General features: G+C 37.8%; 1 non-coding gene across 1 annotated transcript; it reads left to right on the top strand.

The window, feature by feature from the left end:
• The first annotated feature begins 566 nt into the window (after positions 1 to 566).
• Positions 567 to 725, top strand: LOC143888991 (U1 spliceosomal RNA). Its single transcript, XR_013254621.1, has one exon. It is a non-coding gene; the product is annotated as a U1 spliceosomal RNA (small nuclear RNA).
• Positions 726 to 12,801: the final 12,076 nt, after the last annotated feature.

Raw genomic sequence — 12,801 nt, 5'->3', positions numbered from 1 at the left:
AGACAAAATCTGAGCATACGTGGCTGCTCTCTGTTGCATGAGAGAGCAGCCACGTATGGGATTTGCTAGCGTCCATCGCAGAAGGCATTTCGCGGAGCATCTGTTGCATGAGAAATGCCTTATGCAACAGATGCTCAGCGAAATGCCTTTTGCGACGTTAGCAAATCCCATTCTATATATAATGGGAAAACTTGGGTGGCCCCAAGATTATTAAAACCTTATAGATGTTGAAGTTCCTGCAAGCATGGCCACATGATCCAAAATTCATGGGGCCTTCAAGATTAATGGTCCTGATCTTGTGATGGCCGGGCCTCACCAGTAAGGTGTTTTCTCCCAAGGGAGGTGATATATCTGCCCCCTTTTCTTACTTGGGCCAGCCCTCTCCTGTGTATTTATGGGTACTAATTTAAACTACAATGGGTGGCCTGGTGAATAAAAGGGGCCAATATATCATTTCCCCTCTCATGCTATAAAAGAGACATGGTAACATAGTCCCACATCGGATGTGGAGACAAAGGAAAGACAAGTGGGAGTCTATAAAAAAGAGGGAAGAAGAAGTATGAAGCATACTTACCTGGACGGGTCTATCAGTGATCAAGAAGGCCGATTGCCTAGTGCAGCTGCTTCCATTGCACTTTGGAGGAGAGCTGTCCTACCATCTCCCCAAGTGGGAGAGTGGACGTCATAATTTGTGATAGAGGGGGTACGCGTTCGCGCGGCCCCTGCCATTATATATTGAAGCTTACAATAGTATAAGGAGTTTTAAGAAGTGCTTGACCCATATGATTGATCTAAACCATAGTACAAGGAGTTTTTAAAAAAATACTTGACCTATAGGATTGATCTAAACCATCGATTTGTTGGGCCCCAACATTAATAGCCCGTGCCCTAAAAATCATCTTCATAGGATCATCATCAGCCTCCTTATAGAATCCTCTATAGATCAGAGGGTTAGGATCGCAGGAGGATGATTTTTGGGGCATGACCTATTTACGCTGGTCCAACAAATGAATGGCTTTGATCCTCTTATAAAGTGGGCCCATGGTACTTTTTAAAAATACGTGTAGTAGGTGCCGACAACATATGAAATCTCTCGTTAAAACTAGGGGTGCAGAGGATGGTGGTTTTAAGTAGATGAGCCAGGAATCTAAGGTAAAACTTGGATTCCGAAAGGACCTGATTTTAAGGTAAAAAGCTTTTAAAATCAAATTGCTTTTAATTTTAAAAAAAAAATCATTCTCATTTATTTCTTGAGCCCATTTAGTGATGAAAAGACTCATTTTTCTCTTGTTTATTTGTGTATTGTAATAATCAACTGGGGCTTCAATTTTATGACTTTTTTTTATAAAAAAATAAAATAAAATTGGAATATGGAAATAGGATTCATGGTTAGAGCAAGGGGAGATTTTATACGGCGTTTGAGGTTAAAGTCCAGTATTTTTCAAAAAGTACAGTGGGCCCACTTCATAAGATAATTCAAACTATTTATCCGTTGGATTTGGCCACAATGTAAATAGGTTGTACCCCGTAAATCATCTCGATAGGATGATCCTAACCGTCGGATTTATAAAATTTTCCATAATGTGCAGTCCCTCTACAGGGTTAGGGTCATCCTATGGAGATGATTTACAAGTACAACTTATTGAGGTTGTGGCATAACAAATGAACGGTTTGGATCATCCTATGAAGTGGGCCCAACTCATTTTTTGAAAAAATAATGAACTTTACTCCCTTCCACACACCATAAAAAAAATGGACACAGTTGTACACTTATTTTTCTCCCTTTAAATATTTGTCTCCCCTTCCTACTCCAAATGTATCTTGCTTTTGGATCCTAGAGGCCTAGACATATTAGGTGTTGAAATTTAGAATGAATGGTAGAGATGAAGATCTTAAATGCTTTAAAAATGCCACAAAAATAGTTGTTTTTGGAAACAAGGTGAAATCCCTTAAATGCCTAATTAATTTTCTAAGAAAATGAGAGATTAGGAGGGATAAACTTGATAGGAAATCAATTCCAAAATAGGATTTCGTTTGGATATTAAAGATGGATGGTGGCGGGCAAGATTTCATCTGGCTGGTGATTAAAGAGAGCTGAACATTACGGCAAAATCGGAAATTATAGGGTGGCAAAAAAAAATTCTGCAAAAATCCAAGGCGGGGCGGGGGGGGGGGGGGGGGGGGGCATGTCTCCGTCTTTGCCATCAGCATTCATATTATATTACCTTAAGGCGCTGTTTGGGATGAGATGGCACTCATGATTCCTAAGCATTCTGGTGAAGCGGTCGTTGTCCTGGAGAATACCTTCTCAAATAAGGATTAACCATGATGTGCAGCAAAAAACTGTCAAGAAACTAAGCATATAACCCAATAACAAAAGATACACAAGATTTACATGGTTCGGTAGTATGCCTATGTCCATGGGGGAAGATTTTTCATAATTTCGGTCTAGGGTTACAAACTCTCTTCTTCTTGGCCTAGAAAACACAAAGAAAACCCTAATCCCGTAACCCTAACATGTGGCTTATATATATCAATGCCACTACATGAAGTAATTTACCGAAATACCCTTTAGCGGAAATCTGAAAATTAAATTTTCGGCTTGCCGCGCTGCCCCTTGCACCCTCAACGAGCTCCGCATATGTGTCGTGCACACTAGTCCGCAAGACTTAGCCAGACAGTACTATTTGGATAAATGGCAACATTCAACTCTAAGATCCAACATTCAGTGGTGGAGCAAGGATTTATATATAAGGGGGGCAGGCTTCAAATTTTAAAGGGGGCTGGCCCAATTGAGTTGCGCCTATTAAGGAGTTTGGCCCAACTCAACAGGGGCAGCTGCCCTGCCCCCTTATGCTACATCTAGCTCCGCCCCTGCCGACATTGGGAATCAAGGCCGTTGAACATGTAAAAGATCATGAGGGGACCCATGTGGTCTTCGTCCCATGCTGGCCGGAGTTATGGTAGCTGGTTGAACTGATGGATCCGATCAGATAGAAGTGTAACAAGCAAGCCTGCAGTCGACGCAATGATCATCTCGAAATGGACGAGTGGCTCCAATCGTCTAGTTAGTGAGACTACAGCAGATCACCTCCATTGGTTTGATGCTTTCTAAACCCAACATCTGCTAAGTATTTGTAGAGGGGTTGGCTCTTGGTTATGAGCATGTGAAGGGCCCCAACTTAAGTAGATCGTAGGATGATCTTAACCATTAAGAGGTTTAAAATGTATGATCACAGCCCTTCGATTTGTATAGCTTATACTATGCCATCTATATTAAATGGGAAGTGATATATCCGCCCTTTTTGATTACTTGGGACACCCAGCAGCAGTGTACGTGGCAATCAGCCCCATTGAATCCTTCTGACGTGAAGTATGTAAGCCCTTCTGTAGTCATTGATACACTGATTGTTGGTGTCCCGAGTAATAAAAAGGGGCGGATATATCACTTCCCTATTAAATTTGTAAGAGTTAAGATCATCCTATTAGATAATTTTTTGACCAATGGCCTATTTGGGGTGGATCCCAACAAATGAATGGTTGGGAATCATAAATTAATGTGGGCTACATTGCATTTATATGCAGACAAATTATAAAACCTCCTGTTTGGGTTCGCCGTTAAATTGGCTCAACGGTCTGTGTCTCAGGACTAGGAAGACATGTGTCACCCTTGTCCACTCCCCATGGAATCCAAGCCAAAATCCACAAAAGGCAAAATCTTTCTTTGATTTCTTGGGAATGATGCTACTCTCTATCTATTAGTAATCACCCCATACCACTCCCGGATCAGATAAGGCTTCGATAAAGAAATGAATCAATCCGAAATGCTATGAATATATAGTTGTAGCCAATACCAATCCGATCGGGAATGAGAGTACCTCTTGGCTATTATTCAGTCCTCACCAACAAACAAATCCTTAAACTGGTGCCAATTGACAATCTGAATATTACCAATTGCCAGGTCGAAAGGAAGAAAGCGAGCGAATCTACTAATTCCTTAGCCTTAAATCAGCCTTTTCCTTGGTGTGGGTATTGTCTCAACGAATAACGAATAAGTGGTTGTCTGAGTAAATTGTTGATATACTCGGGATTGTTCAATCCCAGTCCATTTGTGCTCTTCCCTGAATCTTCGAACGAAATGGCTGATCTAGAAGGGAGACTTTGCTCCACAACATCGTGCTCACATATTATACGAGGTAAGTTCTAGGTAAATCCAATGCTTGTTTACTCCTCGTTGACTAATTACACCACTAATCTACGAGGTAAATACCTGAGCCTAACAGTGTCTTAGCATTTTCCTAATAATTTTTACTTTACAAGGCCATTATACATTCTTGAAACACAACGCAGCCATAATGACATTTATGGAAGAACGATAAACAGTTTATAAAAATTAAAAAAAAAGTTTCAAGGACAAAACCTGAATTACCTAGTTTGCTCAATGACATACACTATCTGGAACCAGTTAGCTTATACAATTAGCAAAAAATCATGAACTTACAAATTATAAGGCGTGAGGTTTAATGAATTAATCACTTTTTACTGCAAATCCTTCACCGGTAACCAATGAAGACACCCTTGCTTTAGGGTTATCCCAAACAGCCACTCTAAGGCCGCCAAGTGTATCAACACGGATATATTTGTCAATTAATTAAATAATCAATGATATTCTTGTCACTTGTTAGCTTGGTGTTTTGATGTAGTACCAACATGGCAGCCATGTCATACCTAGGTGGAATTGATGGAGTTCCAAGGTGCATTCCCGCAATAATGTTGCTGGCCCGTTTTGAACCTGATTTTTGGGTTCTAAATGATAGAATTATGGAAAGTGGTAAACTACAAAGTTGTAGATCTTTCCAACAAGTATTTGTGCTCGAAAATTGGACAAGTGGTTAGAAAATTATGACAGTTTTAGTGGATTATGTCTGAGGGTTCCCAAACCAGTCAAAGTTAGTGAGTTCCAATGTAATTAATGTTATCTTAGTCCCTAAGTTAGCTTCTGGAAGAAGTTGGACGAATTTTCTGTACTTGTCTTCTATTTAAAAGGTTAGAAACCATCTTTAGAGGGTTTTTTTGATTTAGATTAACTTACGTAATTGATGGAATATCAATTGGGTTGAGCATTGCTCCCATTTTGGTTATTCTTCTCTTGTTGTGTTCTTGAGTTATATTCTTCTTTTTCTTCTTCCCTCTTAAGCACCAGCATTATCTGGTATCAGAGCTAGCGTTACTCTCTTGGGCTAGCCTCGATTTGATTTTGTGGACTCCGATCCGAGGACGAGTGCGGAGGACACGAGATCCTCTGCAATCCTCAAAGATCTCCACATGAAAGGAGAGCTCTGCCAAGGAACTTTCGAAACGGTGCCACCCTCATAGCATAGCGCGAGTGGCGATACAGACTAGATACCTCTTGATCCAAGGATAAATCCCCAAACCATGACGTACCTAAAATAACTCAGAGTCGCCATACATGGATAGGCCATGGAACCCCAAAATCAAATCCTCTGTGCAATGGATAACCAGAAATATATATGGGCTCGTGCCTGATTACGAATGGAGAAGGTCCGAAGAGCACCCCCAATTCGTCCTAGTGCAAGCACTTGGTCTCTTATGCCATTTTCATTAACTCCAAAGAATGTTGGGCAAAATCATGTGAAATAGGAACAAAATATCTCCAGGAAGATGTTTACCTAATCATGTATGACCAGGGGATAAAATAATAAGCACACACAAAATATAATAAAAGATGTGTCACCTAATGACAACTAGGTTATGAGTGACATGCCTAACTAGTGTCTAAGTTCTGGTGGACAAGCACATGTATGCTACATCTAAAGATATAAAGTCTGTATAAGAAAAAAAGAGAAACATAACAAAACACACAATATAACAAATCCTAAGACTCTAAACGATTGAGCCCGAGTCCTTGGATGGTCTGAGTTCATCCAAAGAAGCCTACGATCCTCGCCTTCGCAAGAATCAGAGCAACGTAGTTCTTCGCGCCTATTCTAAGCTATGATGCCTAAGACACCTTGACCTCTATCCTAGACTCGATCTAAAAGACCAGACTAGTTGTTAAAGCTTCTTGAGTGATTATTTAAATTTCACTGAATTGTAGATTTTAGGACACCCTATATGCCCTAACTAAATGCAGGTTAGCCATAAGCTAATGCAGGTGATTCCTACAACCTATGTGTAACTAGGCCGTGTTTCCTAATGAAAACAAATGGTAGACTAACGCATCATATTCTAATCATCAGTTGGCGATGTGGATCGCCGACTGATCGGACGGAGGCGTTCCTATAACTCTAGGACAAACTCCTAACTCTAAAACAAGCACACAACAAACAAACAATCAAAAACCTATCAAGAAGAAACCCCTAACTCTAGAACTCTATATCTAGGAGAAACCTAGAGGAAGATCTTTTGAAAACAAGATTTTAAAATGTTGCTTATTCAAAAAGGTTTAAAATGCTATTTACAAAAGTTTGGCTGGACTTGAGATATAAATCCCAAGCTGCACTACGTACCTCGTGGAAGAGGATCAAGCCAACGTAGTTCGAAACGAACTTCTGACTACCATTAAGATATAACACTCCAAATGATTTAAGGCATTTGATGTTTTGAATTTTCGATGTTTTTGAGTTTTAAAATATTCAATGATTTTTAGATTTTAAAGCTTTTCCAATATTTTTTGGATTTTTAAAGATTTTCACCCTTTTGGTCAAAGACCTAAGGGAAACACAAAGCAATACCCTAGGGCCAAACCCTAGGGTCAATAGGAGGAACCCCTAAACCAGATAAACTAATGTCAAAGACAAGAAAATGATATAAGATCTCAAAAGGCAAAGCTCTAATGAGACTACTAGTCTCTAAAGAAAAGCTACGAGAACACTAAGAGAAACTCCTAACTAATGATACTAAAGGAGGAAAATGAGTCAAAGATTCTCTAGTAATACTACCGAAAGAACAAATGAGTCAAAGGCTTTCTAATAACACTACCAAAAGATGAATGAGTCAAAGACTCTTTAATAAAACCGCTAAAGAAAACAAATGAGCCAAAGACTTTCTAATAATACTACCTGACAAATAAATGAGTCCAAGACTCTTTAATAACACCATTAAGAAGACAAAGGAGTCAAACTCTGTAATAATATCACTAAAAGGTCAAATGAGTCAAAGACTCTCTAATAACTCTACCAAAAGGGGAAGTGAGTTGACTCTCTAATAACACTGACAGAAAGACAAACGAGTCAAAGACTCTTTAATAAGGACCAATGAGTCAAAGACTCTCTAATAATACCACCTGACGGACAAACAAGTCAAAGACTCTCTAAATGAGACAAGGCTTGTCTCCAAATGGGGGCTCTTTCATGAGGCTAGGTAAGCTTCCAAAGGGGTAACTCTTTAAATGAGACAATGCTTGTCTTCTAAAGTTGGGAACTACCACTATGAGACTAAAGTAGTCTCCTAAAAAAAGAGGGCTCTAGATAACTCTTTCACTGCCCAAACATTTTCATTTTGGTCATATTTGTAAGGTAGAAATTTCTTAAACCTACTAAAACAAAAGATAATGCTCATAGAAGAAGAAACCATAAAATACAAAAGCTCAGAGACCCACTCTGAATACTAATGCATTTATATTATTTTTCTAATTCATATTATCCTTTAATTCTTAAATAATAATGCCAATGTTATCACAAATTCCATGATAAGTGCTCACAGGTCAGTTAAGGAAAAGAATGCGAATCAAAATAATGCTCATAACAACCATAATTGTACTAACTCTATCTGACACATATCATGCTACATCGAATTCATAATCACACTAAAATCCATGCATTCAATCATTCACTTGTTCCACCTACTGATAAAGAAACACATCTCTCATTAACCTATTTGGACGACCTGCGTTCATATAAACTCAACAATGTAAATGAATTTATTTTCAACTGCTTTTTCAAACATAATTAACCCTAAAAGTAATCCCATGAGGTTAATTAAGAAAAGAGAGGAGAGGATCATGTAGTCGCACAACTTGATGAGGCTAAACTCATTATGAAATAACCTGGATACTAAATTTATTAGATGCGGCTATGTCTCATCACACCATCAGGAATATAAGAGCATATAATAAGTCTATGCCATAAAAAATCAAGAGACACATTAAACTTTTACATCTTACCATTTTCTGACAGCTAATAATTTCGAATTCTTTGAAACAAAATCATATGAATGTTATCATAATACAATAATGCAATTTTTAGCATGCTCCTAATAATTTAAAGAAATAATATCAATACCACAATTTTGGCATAAATCAAACTGATTCACCATTATTGGTATGATCCCTAAAATTATTACAGGTCTAAGGTAACTTTAATAACCTTATCAACAGAGGAAAACAAGGTAATTCTGTATAAACATTAAAGTTCAAGGAATCCTCATAAGCACTGCCTTATTTTAGAAGTTCCATTGAGATCCTTTCAGGTCATAACTCCAGAGGTTCACACTATGACAAATAATGAAGTTAAATGACAACTCTAGTTTTACAATGCACAAATAATTTAAGAAAACGAGGTATGGGCTTTGAAATGTTATGGATTAAAGCCTATTTACCAACACAACACCAAGGAAAGAAGTGTACACTATCTAATTTAAATGAATAAAAATAAATATGATTCCCTTCCATACATACCACTACAAAATCACAACAGGGATAAATTTCTTCCTGAGGTGAAAATAATTTCAAATAACAAAACTGGATTATGAAGCCATTCAAAATAGAATAATCTGAACTTCTTTTATACTCAGGCTAGCTAGTTGTAGCATTTTATTCTCATGGCAGAAACATTCCCTTAACAAATAAACCAAATAAGCTAGGGAAAGAAAACACTTCCAACATGTTTCTGAAATCAATAAAGGCCTACCTGTACATGCGGAAATGCACCTGAAGAATACATACATCATCTATTTGAAGCATCCATATTAGTTGAAGCATCCATATTAGTTGAAGCATCCATATTAGTTTATAATTCAGACTATTCACTTTAAAATGCCTTACAATACAATGCAAATTAAACTTTATGACCATTTGACATCAACTGGCATGAACATGATTTTGACCATAATATCTTGCTGTCTTATACTTGACATCTAATGGTCCACCTAAATATCAATAACCTCACCCTAGTCAATGAACAGGTAATGGACTTCTCCAAACCAGAAATGCACAGCAGACCCTGCTTCTTCCGAGTGATGATAATAAGGAAATGGGCTGATGATGGAAATGATATATGATGGGAGTGATAATGATGAGAGACCTAAAGTGGCTGCAAACCTCCCTTTTTTTTTACAGCATATTTGAAATAAAATCACACAATTTGATACAAAAACATCTCAGAACTTTCAATTCGCACATCTGGACATAGTACTATTCACTCCAATTTAGCACTAATGATTTGAACTTTCTCACACTATATCTTTTATTTTCATCAAGGATCTGCTATTTGAACTCTTCATTTCATCAATGCATTTCAAACAAAGAAACCTAGCTTGTTTACAGTAACACCATAAAATTCACATCAATGCCTGAAGGAATAAACATATCTCTATCATATCACAGGTTATTTGAGCTAAGAGATAAACAAGAAACAGATAATTGCATTAACAGAAATGGAGGCAAGTCAGTGCAGTGATCTATCACCAACGAAGAGGAGTAGAGTCCAAAATTTACCATCTTATGCCCTAAATCTTCTCTGTAATCCAAATAAAATTAACATTCACAAACCACCTTTATCTTCAATTACATACAACCAATGACCTTTGCACATACTGAAATGATAATAACATTATCATTGCTCCTTTTTTGAAACCGAGACTCTTAAACCCAAAATTAAATACACTGACCGGAGCTAACATGCAATCATCATGAAATCAGTTCAAATTAGTTTGTAATGAATGAATTACTTCAGAAACCAAGTAGATCTAATGAATTCCTCTCTTCAGCACATTAGCAAGGTATTATAAGCAGCCGCTACAAACAAGACACATATAGACTAGAAAAGGGAATAATCACATAGAAAATGAATAAGGACAATATGAGAATTTCACCTTGAGATTCTTCTTCTCTTCACAAATTCCCAAGTCAGAGCCTTATTTTTCTCCTATTTGATGAAGAAACTCAACAAATCTTTAAAAATTGACACTGTAAGCCCAAGGGTCTACTCTTCTATCTTGTTTTGATGATTCTAAACATAATTGATTATGTTCTTGAATACTAATCAATTTGCCTTGAAGTGTTGTGTTAAGATAGGTTGATCATTGAAGAAACCAACACTCCACATGGTCATGCTTGAAGATGTATCAAACAAGAGTCAAATGAGCTAAGTGGAGCTCACATTATCTCTCAAGCAAGCATACACAAAGTGGAAGAGCAATTGAAGACCAAGGCTAAAGAGAAGTTTGAATGTTACCTAGATTCCTTGTACATCTTATCTCTTTAGATTTATAAGTCAAGGCAAGGTTTTTCAAAAGAGTTTTCAAAAAACACTTAAGAACTTAAATGGTTTAGTGAATGGTTATGTGGTGGACCAACATGTTGGGACCCTCATAACATTCCAAATTATCTTAGGAATTGAGTTCCAAAAGCCCAAAATCAGATAAGCAATAAAAACATAAAAATCTGCTTATTTTAGGCTTCTCGGAACTCCAAGAGTTCCCTCGGAACTACGAGAGTTCCCTCGGAACTCCGAGAAATGGTCCAGTAGTATTTTTCAACTTCTGGCAATTTTCTCGGAACTCCGAGAAATGGTCCAGTAGAATTTTTCTTCTTCTGGCCGTTCTCTCGGAACTCCGAGAATTTCTTGGAGCTCCGAGAATGGTTCTCGGAACTCCGAGAACCTCGCGACAGAAGTGCCATTGGGATTTAAATTAAAATCTGGTTTTTGATATTAACACCCCCAAACGGTCATATTTTGTCAAGTGCTATAAAAACACATTCAAGAGGATTATTTTTTCTTTCTTGAATATTTGGAAAAACCTCCTTAAGCATTCAAACAAACTTGCAACCCATTTGAGCTTAAGAATTTGTTTTCTCCCCAAACTTGCCTTGCACTTGCAAATCTATTGAGTTTGGATTTAGGCTTTCAACTTGCAACCTACTTTGGAGAAGCATTCAAGGGACTACAATGTACATCAAGCTTTCAAGAGAAGCCAAGCTATTCATCTTCTTTAATTGTAAAGGTGGCTAGGGCATCCTATCTTAATACCCTAGGGAGTATCACTTAGAACTCGGCGAAGAAGGAGAGTCGGTGTAAAGGTGTCAAGAGCATCCTCATTTAATATCCCTTGGAAGTGTAATCGCCTCGGAGGCGGGCATCGTGGAGGTCTCACAATAGTGAAAATCCTCAAGGACGATCTTAAGAAGAGTGGAGTAGGGCTTTGCCCGAACCACTATACATCGGTGTGTTCTTTCTTTATCTTGCACTTTCATTCTTGATTTTGGTTTTGCAATTCATTTTTATTTTGATCTTATTTGAACTAACCAAAATCTAATCAAGAGAAGAAAATTCAAATTAGGTTTAATACTTATTTTTAAAAAGGTATAAATTTAGTGTTAAAACCAATTCACCCCCCTCTTGTGTATTTCAGACACAATAAATGGAATTGGATTCAAATCATGAAGAAAACGATTAAATCCATATGAGGTGGGTTAGATCTAGGTTGAGAATAAGCAAATCCTATTAGAAAGGCTAGATCTGAATCTATAGATGGAAAATCAAGAGTTAAGTTTTCTAAAAAGAATGTAAGCAAGATAGACCTTGCAATTGGCAGAAAAAACAAGAAAAGGAGGTGACGATAAGATAACTCAAACCGAGGGTATGAGAAATTAATAGTGACAAAACAACAATTGGAGCTTCAGCAAATGGCCGGAGAAGATGAATTTGTCTAGATAAAATGACCGGAATTCGATCGGAGATGATCAGAGAAAGGATCTAATTACCGGATTCAAGCATGGATTGCCGGAGAGGATGAAGATCAGTGAGATATGGGGTTTGGGTTTGATGATAGAAAAATAGAAAGAGAAATGGAGAAAATATGCCGACCAGGGCTTAAACCGGAGAAGGAGATTAGAGTTCAGATCTGAAAACTTAGGGGTTGATCTAAAGAGGTTGGGATTTGAGATGAAGATCCAAGGTTTCTAGTTGTAGAGGAAGGTGGATCTGGACAAAATGAAGTAGAACAAGCACCATGCTGAAAAGAAATTGTCGGCCAGAACTCCGATCAAACTGCCGGAGAAGAGAAACCTCTCTCCAACTCTCTCTCTCTCTCTTTCTCTCTCTCTCTGCTTTAGACGAGAATGAACAGTATATCCTTTGATTTTTATTTTATTTTTGCTTATATATCAAAATGAAAATAATGATATCGGCACCCCTGATTGATGAGGCGTGCGGAAAATGATAGGGCGCGCGCGCCACTTTTGTCCTATGCAGGGGAAAAGGATGTTTGCCAATTAGCCACTTCTTTACAAAATCAGGGAACACAACCGACGATGAGATGTGGATAAAAATCAGTAAAAAAAAAACTCCAAGAATTTGTAGCCACATCTCAATTTGTTTCCTGATTTTCAGTAACTTCACCCTCATCTCCATTTGGACAAACCGATTGATCATGAAAACAAATTCATAGCAGTCAAACGTGCCCTAAATCCAAGATTTAGAAGCAAACCCTAAATTGGAAAGCCTACAACCTAAAAGACGGCGGGAAAAAAGAAAGCCAAGAAAAGCAAGCCGATCGTAA

The sequence above is a fragment of the Tasmannia lanceolata genome, unplaced genomic scaffold (genome assembly GCF_043159265.1).
Source record: "Tasmannia lanceolata isolate RefF3 unplaced genomic scaffold, GAP_Taslan_0.1 ptg000012l, whole genome shotgun sequence".
In the NCBI taxonomy this organism is placed as follows: domain Eukaryota; kingdom Viridiplantae; phylum Streptophyta; class Magnoliopsida; order Canellales; family Winteraceae; genus Tasmannia; species Tasmannia lanceolata.
This window is presented reverse-complemented; position numbering and strand designations above follow the sequence as displayed.